Below are 14,080 nucleotides of genomic sequence, written 5' to 3'. Positions count from 1 at the left end.
CTGTGTTATATGTGTTAGTTCAGAAATGCCAGGCGACACTTGCTTCAAAACACTGTCCCAGTGGCTTCTTCAAGGCATGCTCTCAAAACCACCTGTCCATGGCTCTGCTACTGCACTTCCACATTATACTGTGATTATCTATGTCTGCCTTCTCCCACTGAACCGCTACAAGATCTTGGAAGTCAAGGACTACTTTATTCATTTTGATACATGGCACTCAAGTACACACTCAGTATATGTTTTCTAAATAAAAGCATGAACAACTCTCCAAAAGCGGGGTGGGGGGGGGTAAGGTAGGCCTGCATTTATAAGTTGTTTGTTTCAGGAAGGTGGATAGAGTGGGTTTTAAACTTTTTCTTTTTGGTATTCAACTATATGCAGCATATTAAGACAACAGGAATTAGGAAAGCAACATGAAGCTATGCAAAATAGGGAGTCTACTGGTCAGTGTCCTTAAGAAATAAGTGTCTTAAGTATTCCAGAGAGAATAGGTAGAGAACATGGCACAGGTGTAATGCTCCAGGTTGGTGACAAAACAAGCAGTATGCAACAGACAAAACTAGGACCTTGTAAATGGGGATTGAAAGGACTTAAGGGGCCAAGATACCTAATCCCATGAAAAAAAAGGCTACTCCTATCCCAGGAGGATTAGGTAATAGAGGCAAACATTTACAGGTTACCACCACCCCTTCCAAAAGTTCGTTTTATGTCACTTTGTCTATTCTAATGAAGGTGTTTCACAAAAGCAGTCTCCAACTTACAATGGTTTGACTTACGATTTTTCAACTTTACGATAGTGTGAAAGCGATACACATTCAGCAGAAACCGTACTCTGAATTTTGAATTTTGATCTTTTCCTGGGCTAGCAATATGTGGTGATACTCTCTCATGATGCTGGGCAGCAGCTCCCCATCAGCCACGTGATCACAAGGGGGAACAAGATACACCGACAACCATTCTGTACCTAATCAACCATTCTGTTTTTCAGTACAGTATTCAATAAATTACATGAGCTATTCAACACTTTATTATAAAACAGGCTTTGAGTGAGATGATTTTGCCCAGCTGTAAGCTCACATAAGTATTCTGAGCACGTTTAAGATATGTGAGCCTAAGCTATGGTGTTCAGTAGGCTAGGTGCATTAAATGCATTTTTGACTTAAGATATTTTCAATTTATAATAGGTTTATTGGTATGTAACCCCATTGTACGTCTGTACCTGTTTTCACTTACCAAAAGAAATCTGGAAAATTTCCATAAAACAGGTGAAAAGCGAAACTCGCATTCAGCATTTGTTTTGCCCTGAGCCGTTACAGAGGCAGTGTTCACGCCAAATAGCAAGAGTAGAACCGCCGAACTCCCTCCCCAGGAACTACACTCAGCATCAAGCTGCCACAGCTTTGAACTGTGTCTGTGAGCATCTGGGCTTTACCTCTACTTATTTTGCGTATCTGTTAGGAAGCTGCAACCTAAGGTAATTGCTTTTTCACTTTACCCATTTCGCCTTACAATAGGTTTCATAAGAACACTCTTCTTTCAGATAGGAAGGGAAACATGTATTTATTTCTTCTCAGAGGCTGTCTGGATGAACCCCAACTCTATCCAAATCCCAGCAACTTGAATTACCTTAGGTATTCCTCTGTATCATATTGGGTAGGGATTTTTATCCCCATTTTCACATATGGAAAGTGTAGCTAGAGTATAATGACTTACCCAAGGTCATACAGAGTTAATGGCAGAACCAGACCATTGGTATGGTACCTACTTATTCCATGACAGCAAATAAAGACACACCTTAGTGGGTAAGCACGTGTGGGAGCAACTCATTCTGGTTAACTTTATTATATGGTTAATGGAGTTAGCCTTCTCACTTATGATGTATCAATTATTTGTTGAGTCATAATTAAATACAGCATATGTGCCAGATACAGCCTTGGAATATATAACAATAATGTCTCCAGTAGAGGAGATAAAACATGTAAAGAGGTGAGTATACATAATATAAGGCAAAAGTGATCTCTACATGGATGAACTTTGAAAACATGCTAAATAAAAGAAGCTAGTCAAAAAGGACCACATGCTGTATCATTCCATTTACATGAAATGCCCAAAATAGGCAAATTTATACAGACCAAGAGTAGGTTAGTGGTTGCCTAGGGCTGAGGGGCTGGAGAAGGAGGTGGGGTAGAATGAGGAATGACTGCTAATGGGTATGAGTTTCTTTACAGGGTGATGAAAAAATTCTAAAATCGATTGTAGTGATGGTTGCACAACTCTGTGAATACACTAAAAACACTGAATTGCACACTTTAAATGGGTGAATTGTATGGTATGTGAATTATATCTCAACAAAACTGTTATATAATTCACCACAATTCCAAACTCGGGTTCCTTCTTAACGTAAATTCACCAGTTTAGACCTAGTCAATTCAGATAGAAACCTCTCGGTTCTAATACTTGTTCTCCTTTATTCCATTACCACAAGTTGTGCTCATTCCACTTCTGAACTATAATCTCAAATTCACCAACTCTCCTCCACCCTATGAATTGCTACGGCCCTATTTCAGGGTTTCATCACTTCTTGCTTGATGAAGCAATCTGTCTCTTTAAGTCTGGCTACCTTTAGTCCACAGTCCTTGCTATTGCCAGAGTAATATTTATAAAGCACAGACTCTTACAGGAGACCCAGATACTTAAAACTTTCCTTGGTTCTCCATGAACTATTAGATAAAGTCAACATTTCTTCATAATGCCATTCAAGATTGTTCAAAATCTGGCCCAACCAACCTTTCCACTGTTATCACCTAGCCACTTCCTCCTCACCTCACAGAGATCCTATATGTACTCAGCCTCAACATTTCTTCCATACACTGAAAGAAAACACCAAGAAATTTCACTTTTTCACGTCCTTCCTCAAGTTCAATCCCCCACCACTTGTTAAACAAAAGCAAACCCCCACATCTCCCCCTAGCTACCACCTCCTTTCTTATTGCTTTCACAGAGGAACTTACTGAAAATTGCCCACACCTTAACCTTTCATCTACTCCCAGCAATTGCTTCCTTCCCCACCTCTGCACCAAGCTTCACTCTCACAGGTCTTCAATGACCACTTTACTACTCTAGAGTTTTGTCATACAACACCACTCTGAAGCATTGCTGCTGCCCCTGACCACTTCCTTCTTAAAATTCTCTCCTTCAATGACGCTTTATTACCTAAGCTGTGCTTCAGAAACATTTCTACCTAAGTATCTTTGACAGCCTATATGGAAAAGTATTCTTTCCTGGTCCATTATATTTTTCCCCTCCTCTATCCAAAAGCTTCTTTGAAGACTTTGGAACCTATCTTACAACCTCACACTCCAATCCAGTCTTGCCATTACCCTAAGCATTCTTCAATGTACAGAGGCACAATTCATCTGACACTCTGGCCTCTCAGTTTCTTGATTTATTCAACTCAAATAAACATCATTACCATTCTCCTTCATTCACTCATTCTCACGGCAATTCCCTAGACCTGGATATCATATCATATCCAACATGACAGCCATTAGTCACATGTGGGTATTTAAATTTTTATTATAATTAACTAAAATTTTAAATAAATTCCTTAGCCATATTTCAAATACTCAATAGTCACATGTGGATAGAGACTATGGAACGACACAGTGCAGACACAGAACATTTTAATGACTGCAGTAAATTCTACTAGACACCATTGCCCTAGACCTTGTCATCACAGAGAACTAAACCATAGTAAAAAGTTAACACTGCCAGTTATTGAACTGGCAGTAATGAGCCAGCCACTGTGATAAGCATTTTACATACATCATTTGAAAACAACTTTATATGGAAAGGTAACATACACAAATCATAACCGTACAAGCTCAATGAAGAAACGCTCTCCTTGTACCCTGTCCTAATCATTAGCCTTGTCCTCCATCCCAAAGGTAAATAGTATCTCTACTTCTAACATTAAAATTAGTTTTGTCTGTCTCTGAACTTCATACAAATGGACTCATACAACATATTTTCTTCTGTGTCTGACTTCTTTCACTCAACATAATGTTTGTGAAATTCATCAAAGATGTTGCATATAGCAATGGTTTGTTCATTTTTATTGCTGTATGTAGTATTCGTTTGTATGAATATCCACAATTTATCAGTTTCACTGCAGATGGACATTTATGTTGTCCAGTTTTAGGTTATTAGAATCATGCTGCTATGACATTCTTATTCATCTTTTGTTATATATATGCTTATATTTCTATTAGACACAGTCTAGGAGTGAATTTGTTAGGTCATATGGTATGCACATGCTAATTTTTTTTTTTTGCGGTATGTGGGCCTCTCAGTGTTGTGGCCTCTCCCATTGCGGAGCACAGGCTCCGGACACGCAGGCTCAGTGGCCATGGCTCACGGGCCCAGCCACTCCGCGGCATGTGGGATCTTCCCGGACCGGGGCACAAACCCGTGTCCCCTGCATCGGCAGGCGGACTCTCAACCACTGCACCACCAGAGAAGCCCCACATGCTAATTTTAATAGACACTGTCAAACAGTTCTCAAAAGTAGCTGTGCCAATTATACTCCAACCAAAGGTGTATGAAAGTTTCAACTGTTCCACACCTTCACTAACACTTTACTTTAGTCATTCTGTCAGGTGAGTGCTAGTAACTTGTAGTGGTCCCAATTATATTTCCCTGATAACTAATGAAGTTCAGTATCTTTTCATATTTGTGACCATGTGACTATCCTCTTGTTCTTTTCTTGAAGAGAAACAGTTCAAGTTTCTTGCCTATTGAATAGACTGGACTACTATTTTCTAATTATCTGTAGGAGTTTTTTATATATCCTAGACGTGAACTCTTCACTGGTTATGAATTAGGCACAAATCTTCTCCCACCCTGTTGCCAGCCTTTGTACTCTCATAATGATGTCTGTTCATGAAGAGTTAACTTTAATGTAGTAAAATGTATTGGTTTTACACCTTATGATTGTGTTTTCTGTATCTTCTTTAAGAATTCTTTCCCAATCCCAAGACCATGAAAATATTCTCCTATGTTATCTTCTAGAAACCTTTACATTTGGGTATCAGATGTAGTAAGTCCTCCAACATTTTTCTCTTGGCCTTTCTAAATTATAAATCAACATCAACACCACGGTCATAGCCAGTTCTCCCTAGAATGGCAGGTGAGAAAAAGTTGCAATTTCTACTGGGGTCTCTTTGTTGACTGAGAAGACAGGGGTCAAAAGTGGGTATTCCTGGAGCAGAAGCAGAAGAACTACAATCCTGCAGCCTGTGGAACAAAAACCACATTCATAGACAAGATGAAAAGGCAGAGAGCTATGTACCAGATGAAGGAACAAGATAAAACCCCAGAAAAACAACTAAATGAAATGGAAATAGGCAATCTTCCAGAAAAAGAAATGAGAATAATGATAGTGAAGATGATCCAGAACCTCGGAAAAAGCATGGAGGCAAAGATTGAGAAGATGCAAAAAATGTTTAACAAAGACCTAGAAGAATTAAAGAACAAACAAACAGAGATGAACAATACAATAACTGAAATGAAAAATACACTAGAAGGAATCAACAGCAGAATAACTGAGGCAGAAGAATGGAAAGTGACCTGGAAGACAGAATGGTGGAATTCACTGCTACAGAACAGAATAAAGAAAAAAGAACAAAAAGAAATGACAGTCTGAGAGACCTCTGGGACAACATTATATGCACCAACAATCACATTATAGGGGTCCCAGAAGGAGAAGAGAGAGAGAAAGGACCCGAGAAAATATTTGAAGAGATTATAGTCGAAAACTTCCCTAACATGGGTAAGGAAACAGCCATGCAAGTCCAGGAAGCACAGCGAGTCCCACACAGGATAAACCCAAGGAGAAACATGCCAAGACACATAGTAATTAAATTGGCAAAAATTAAAGACAAAGAAAAATTATTGAAAGCAGCAAGGGAAAAATGACAAGTAACATACAAGGGAACTCCCATAAGGTTAAGAGTTGATTTCTCAGAAGAAACTCTACAAGTCAGAAGGGAGTGGCATGATATACTTAAAGTGATGAAAGGGAAGAACTTACAACAAAGATCACTCTACCCAGCAAGGATCTCATTCAGATTTGATGGAGAAATCAAAAGCTTTACAGACAAGCAAAAGCTAAGAGAATTCAGCACCAACAAACCAGCTCTACAACAAGTGCTAAAGGAACTTCTCTAAGTGGGAAACACAAGAGAAGAAAAGGACCTACAAAAACAAACCCAAAACAATTAAGAAAATGGTCATAGGAACATACATATCGATAATTACCTTAAACGTGAATGGATTAAATGCTCCAACCGAAAGACACAGGCTTGCTGAATGGATACAAAAACAAGACCCATATATATGTTATGTACAAGAGACCCACTTCAGACCTAGGGACACATACAGACTGAAAGTGAGGGGATGGAAAAAGATATTCCATGCAAATGGAAATCAAAAGAAAACTGGAGTAGCAATACTCATATCAGATAAAATAGACTTTAAAATAAAGAATGTTACAAGAGACAAAGAAGGACACTATGTAATGCTCAACAAATCAATCCAGGAAGAAGATATAACAATTATAAATATTTATGCACCCAACATAGGAGTACCTCAATACATAAGGCAACTGCTAACAGCTCTAAAAGAGGAAATCAACAGTAACACAATAATAGTGGGGGATTTCAACACCTCACTTATACCAATGGACAGAGCATCCAAACAGAAAATTAATAAGGAAACTTTATTAGTAAGCAAGCTTTAAATGACACAGTAGATGATAGATTTAATTTATAGGACATTCCATCCAGATGCAAGGATTCTTCAATATACACAAATCAATCAATGTGATACACCATATTAACAAATAGAAGAATAAAATCTGTATGATCATCTCAATAGATGTAGAAAAAGCTTTTCACAAAATTCAACACCCATTTACGATAAAAACTCTGTAAAAAGTGGGCATAGAGGGAACCTACTTCAACATAATAAATGCCATATACGACAAACCCACAGCAAACATCATTCTCAATGGTGAAAAACTGAAAGCATTTCCTCTAAGATCAGGAACGAGACAAGGATGTCCACTCTCACCACTATTATTCCTCATAGTTTTGGAAGTCCTAGCCACAGTAATCAGAGAAGAAAAAGAAATACAAGGAATACAAATTGGAAAAGAATAAGTAAAACTGTCACTGTTTGCAGAGGACATGATACTATACATAGAAAATCCTAAAGATGCCACCAGAAAATGACTAGAGCTAATCAATGAATTTGGTAAAGTTGCAGGATACAAAATTAATGCACAGAAATCTCTTGCATTCCTATACACTAATGAGGAAAAATCTGAAAGAGGAATTAAGGAAACACTCCCATTTACCACTGCAATAAAAAGAATAAAATACCTAGGAATAAACCTACCTAGGGAGGCAAAAGACCTGTATACAGAAAACTATAAGACACTGATGAAAGAAATTAAAGATGATACCAACAGATGGAGAGATATACCATGTTCCTGGATTGGAAGAATCAATATTGTGAAAATGAGTATAATACCCAAAGCAGTCTACCGATTCAATGCAATCCCTTTCAAATTACCAATGGCATTTTTTACAGAACTAGAACAAAACATCGTTAAATTTGTATGGAGACACAAAAGACTCCGAACAGCCAAAGCAGTCTTGAAGGAAAAAAGTGGAGCTGGAGGAATCAGACTCCCTGACTTCAGACTATACTACAAAGCTACAGTAATCAAGAGCATATGGTACTGGCACAAAAAATGAAACATATATCAATGGAACATGATAGAAAGTCCAGAGATAAACCCATGCACCTATGGTCAACTAATCTCTGACAAAGGAGGCAAGGATATACAATGGAGAAAAGACAGTCTCTTCAATAAGTGGTGCTGGGAAAGCTGGACAGCTACATGTAGAAGAATGAAACTAGAACACTCCCTAACACCATACACAAAAATAAACTCAAAATGGATTCGAGACCTAAATGTAAGACCAGACACTATAAAACTCTTAGAGGAAAACATAGGAAGAAAACTCTTTGACATAAATCACAGCAAGATCTTTTTTGATCCACCTCCTAGAGTAATGGAAATAAAAACAAAAATAAACAAATGGGACTTAATGAAACCTAAAAGCTTTTGCATAGCAAAGGAAACCATAAACAAGACGAAAAGACAACCCTCAGAATGGGAGAAAATATTTGCAAATGGATCAACAGACAAAAGATCAATCTCCAAAATATATAAACAGCTCATGCAGCTCAATATTAAAGAAACAAACAATCCAATCCAAAAATGGGCAGAAGACCTAAATAGACATTTCTCCAAAGGAGACATACAGATGGCCAAGAAGCACATGAAAAGCTGCTCAACATCACCAATTATTAGAGTAATGCAAATCAAAACTACAATGAGGTATCACCTCACACTAGTTAGAATGGGCATCATCAGAAAATCTACAAACAACAAATGCTGGAGGGGGTGTGGAGAAAAGGGCACCGTCTCACACTGTTGGTGGGAATGTAAATTGATACAGACACTGTGGAGAACAGTATGGAGGTTCCTTAAAAAACTAAAAATAGAATTACCATATGATCCAACAACCCCACTACTGGGCATATACCCAGAGAAAACCATAATTCAAAAAGACACATGCACCCAATGTTCATTGCAGCACTATTTACAATAGCCAGGTCATGGAAGCAACCTAGATGCCCATCAACAGACGAATGGATAAAGAAGATATGGTACATATATACAATGGAATATTACTCAGCCATAAAAAGGAAAGAAATTGGGTCATTTGTAGAGACGGGGATGCATCTAGAGACTGTCATACAGAGTGAAGTAAGTCAGAAAGAGAAAAACAAATATCGTATATTAACGCATTAATGTGGAACCTAGAAAATGGTACAGATGAACCGGTTTGCAGAGCAGAAATTGAAACACAGAAGTAGATAAAAACGTATGGACACCAAGGGGGGATAGAGGCAAGGGGTGGGGGTGGGGGTGTGATGAATTGGGAGATTGGGATTGACATGTATACACTGATGTGTATAAAATGGATGACTAATAAGAAAAATAAATAAATTTTTAACAAAGTGGGTATTCTTGGCCCTTTGTAAATTTTAGAGTCAGCAGTGGAACAAGTTACGCACACACACACACACACACACACATACACACACACACACACACACACACACACTTATTAGGATACTGACTGGACTGACTGGGAACAAACTGGGATTGCCACTTATTTAGGTCTTTTTTAACTTCAGTGTTTATAGTTTTCTGAGTAAATGTCTTGTCCCCCCTATTAATATTTATTTCTAAGTAATTAATGTTTGATGCTATGGTAAATGTTCTCTATTCTTTAAAAATCATTTTCTAATTACTAGTTGCTGATATATTGAAATACAATTTATTTTTGTATAGTGACCTTGCATCCAGTACCCTTGCTAAATTCATTTATCATTTCTAATAGTATCTGCAGATTCTTTTGGATTTCCTGTACGCTTAATTAAAGCTGCTATGAATAATAACAGTTTTATTTCTTCTACTCCAATCCTTATACCTTATATTTATTCTTCTTGCTTTATTCATTGGCTAGGGCTGCCTCGTGTAAGACTGACCCTAGAGTGGCTGGCAATGTTGAATACAGGGGTAGTGGGGGGCATCCTTGTCTTGCTATTGGTCTCCCTTTCACTGTCCGCTGTAGCTATTTGAAATCTTCTCTACCTTCCTTGAACCCTCAACAGCATAAGCAGTCATCAGGTAGGAACTCTAAATCTGCTATGCCCTCCCACCTAAAGACTCGCCTGCATCTATACCCACTCTTGCTTCCTTTCCACTTGTCATAATGGAAAAGGTGCCTATTACCTTTTCTCAGATCTCTTACTGTACCAATTTTCAACTCCTCTCCCTCTCTATTGGCTCCTTCCCAACTTCATTTACATGTGCCAAGACTTTATACTCTCTAACAACAACAAAAACAACACCAACAATCCTTCTCAATTATACAACCTCAGCGAGCAAATGGCCCACCTCTCTCAGTGCCTTCCAGTCGAGATTATTATTCAGACTTGTCCAAGTCTCCTGCCTAAAATTTATTTTAACCTCCCACTCCTCATAGGATATGTAATCATATCAGTGGCTGTTCTTTACCTTCAAATAATGTGACTGTATAACCTGGTTTACCTGCAACAGTTCCAGATTATTCCTGTTATCTTAGCATAATAATGAATAGAACCCCCTTTATTCTCAGGAGTGTCCTGCTATAGGGGATATGGTCACTCTATCATGGCCTAGCCCAAAGGCCCTCAGTGATTTGCTCCATGCCTACCTCTCATCTCATGAAATTCTATAGTTGGGCAGCTTGAGGTTTACCAATTCCCCAAGCTCTCTTCCACCAAACATCCTTCCTCTCCCCTTATCTGGGTTTATACTATTTATCTTTTACATTTGGTAAAGCAAACTCCCTTTGCTAATCCATATATGGAATAATACTCTATCATTAACCAAATTTCTTTGTTATGCTAACCCATCAATATACCAAAGTTTTTACTTTGTCCCTGCTTTTATGACCCATTGTGCCAACATAATAAACATATATATCACTCAAAGACTTTCCATGATTTTTCTTCTGAAGGTTTCAGATGATCAACATTTCAGGTTCTGCCAGTACTTGGGCTCACCAAGGTGCCTGCTGCTCCAGGTCACACTATCCAGGTTCCAGAAAGTAATAGAAGATGGAGTCATGAAATCAGTTGAGTTTCCTGACTTTACCTCTTTTCCTTTCTTATATACACACAAACATACTTCAGACATGAATCATAGTTCTGGTACCAAAGACAGAAAGATAGTTTTGCTCTCACGCCTTGGGAAAAAACAGAACGCTGGCTATTTTAGGGCCAATCTCCCTTTGTAAGAAGAAAAAAGTAAACTGGTAAACTGGCTCCAAAGATAATAAAAAAGGAATGATGACTCCTCTGGGACACAGATTGCTCACACAGCTCCTAAAAGGAACGTTGACAGTGCTAAGAATACACAGCACAGCTACTCCCACTGCAACTCTACAACCACATACTTTCCCTCACTGCTGAAATATTAGAAGTCTTACATTCATACAACATTCTTACATTATTACATTATATGACCTTATGGTATATGATCTTACTTTCATATAACACATTTAGGCAGAACAGGTATTACTTTTCTTTAGAAATTAGAAAACCGAGACTCAGAGAAGTAAAAAAAAATTGCCCAAGGTCCTACGACTAAAAGACAGGAGAATTCAGGTCTTGCAACTCCTGATCCAAAGGCCGTTCTTTAACAGGGCATAGGTATAATAAGCAATATTCACTAGTTACTTCAACATACTTATTAAATACCTATTCTGGGCCAGGAGCAATAACAGCCAGGGGATATATATAGGAATAAGATATATCTCTGCCTGCAAGAGCACATAGTTTAAAGGGGAGAAAGAAGAGTCAACCATATAGAGGGAAGCAGGAAAGCTTAAGGTCCAGCCTGCTCACGAAAGACACTGCTGCATGCCCCCACTTCAGCATCATTCATTGTTTCAACAAGTATTTATTGAATTTTCTGATGACTAATAGAGTGGTGAACAATTTGCTTTCCTTTTTTCACTCAATATTATTTTGAGGTTTGTTCATGTTGAGTAAATAAATAAATATATATATATGTACTTTTCATGTCAAGAATATGTATGTGTGTATATATATATGTATATACATACATATACACACATATACTATCTATGTTGAGAATATGTATGTACATTTTATCTGCTATATAGTATTTATTATATAAGTATACCACAATGTCTCAATTCCACTGTGTAGAACATTTAGGTTATTTTTTATTTTTCCTATTCCAATAATGCAGCAATAATCATCACTGTATATGCCTCCTGGCAATACTTCTGCAACACTTCTGCAAGAAAATGTCAAGCAAACCCTCTGAAATGGAAGAGAGTTCCATTTTTATGTAGAATCAGTTGTACCTTCAACCTTACTGAAGACCTACAAAACTGCTCTCCTAAGCAGTTGTACCAATTAATATTCCCATCAGCACTGTGTGAGAGTTCCTATATACCCAATCACTGGCCAACACTAGATAAAATCAGACTTTAAAAATCCTTGGCAAACTGATGAAAATACTATCTTACTGAACTTTTAATTTAGAGTCTCTGATAATTACTGAGAATAAGAATCTAGTTATATTTATTGCCATTCTTATTTCCTCTTATATGAATTGAGTGTATCCTTTGTACATTTTCTTTTTGGGCATTCTTTTTTCTTTTCTACTGATTTGTATGTGTTCTTTGGATTTTCTTTTTGTCTATTTGATTTGTAGGAATTCTTTATATATTCTGGATATTAATCCTTTGTCAACTATATGCATTGTAAATATTTTCTCTCCTGCCCAATGGTTGTCTTTCTCTTTGATTATGGTGTCTTTTGTTGTTGCTGTTGAAAGGTTTTAAAATTTGAATGTTGTTAAATCTGCCAATCTTTCCTATCATAGTTTGTGTTTTAAGACATCCTCCTCTATCCTGATACTATAAGGACATTCTTCTATAAACTCTTATAAGTATAAATTTTCATTTTATACCTTTAATACCTCTGGAATTTATTTTTGTGCATAGCATGAGGTAGGGAATAATTTTATTTTTTTCCATATGGGCAGCCAATTGATCCAGCTTCATTTACTGAGTGATAGTGTCTGGTTTGTAATGCTGTCATATACTAAATTCTCATTGATGTGTGGTTCTGTTTCTGAGCTTTCTCTTCTATGCCACTGATCTATTTCCTTCCCCTTATACTAATAATATCATACTTATTTTAATTTACAATAGTTTCATTTAAAAAGTCTTAACATATGGAATGGCAAGTCCCCCGACTCCTTATTCTTGAAAATTTTCTTGCCCCTTTACCATTTTAAATGACTTTTAGAATCATCTTGTCAACTTCTTTTTTAAGCCTAACTGATATTTTTGACTGGGATTACATGTGTTTATAGATTAATTTAGGAGAAATAAACATACACATGATATTGAGTCTAATAAGCAAGAAGATGAGATAGCTTTATCTATTTTCAGATTTTCCTGTAGTCTTTCAATGATGTTTACATTTTTTATCCATCAAAGGAATGTATTTATCTTATAAAATATATTCTTAGGTGACTTAGAGTTCTTGTTACTATTTAAATAGAATTCTTTTTAAATTTTTTAAAATTTTTATTTATTTGGCCACACCACACAGCTTTGCTGAAGGTGAGACATTTAAATAGTATTTATTTAGATTCTTGTGGATTTTTTTAATGTAGACAATCATATCATTTGCAAACATCAATAATGTTTATTCTTCACTTCCAATCCTTTTTCTTCAAATTCTTTTGTTTCTTATTCTTGTGTTATATGTTTGCCAGGGCCCCTAGCACAATTACAGAAACATTTTCTGCAAGTACTAATTTTGATTCTTCTTTCCAAACCTTATATCTATTGTATCTTCTCTTATAGCATTCCCTAGGACCTCCGGGGTACAATATTTAGAGAAGCAGCAATCCCTATCAAAATCCTCATGGCATTTTTAATAGAACTAGAACAAATAACCCTAAAATTCATATGAACCACAAAAGAGCCTGAATTGCCAAAGCAATCTTGAGAGAAAAGAAAAAAGCTGGAGGTATAAACCTTCCACACTTCAGACCATATTATATAGCTACAGTAATCAAAACAGCATGGTACTGGCACAAAAACAGACTCATTGGTCAATGGAACAGAATAGAGAGACCAGAAATAAACCCACACACCTACGGTCAATTAATCTATGACAAAGTATGCATGAACATACAATGGAGAAAAGACAATGTCTTCAACAAGTGGTGCTGGGAAAACTGGACAACCAAGCAGTCACATGTAAAACAATGAGATTATGACATTCCCTAACAGCATATACAAAAAAAAACTCAAAATGGTTTAAAGACCTCACTGCAAGA

At 37.0% G+C, this 14,080-nt stretch overlaps 1 protein-coding gene across 4 annotated transcripts in view; it reads right to left on the bottom strand.

Annotated features, from left to right (window-relative positions):
• Positions 1-14,080, bottom strand: part of OSBPL9 (oxysterol binding protein like 9) — a 178,447-nt gene that overhangs the window by 118,835 nt on the left and 45,532 nt on the right. The gene's annotated exons all lie outside the window — the stretch shown is intronic.

This window comes from Phocoena phocoena, chromosome 1 (assembly GCF_963924675.1).
Source record: "Phocoena phocoena chromosome 1, mPhoPho1.1, whole genome shotgun sequence".
In the NCBI taxonomy this organism is placed as follows: Eukaryota; Metazoa; Chordata; class Mammalia; order Artiodactyla; family Phocoenidae; genus Phocoena; species Phocoena phocoena.
The sequence above is the reverse complement of the archived record's forward strand: the minus strand, read 5'-3'. Positions and strand labels throughout refer to the sequence as shown.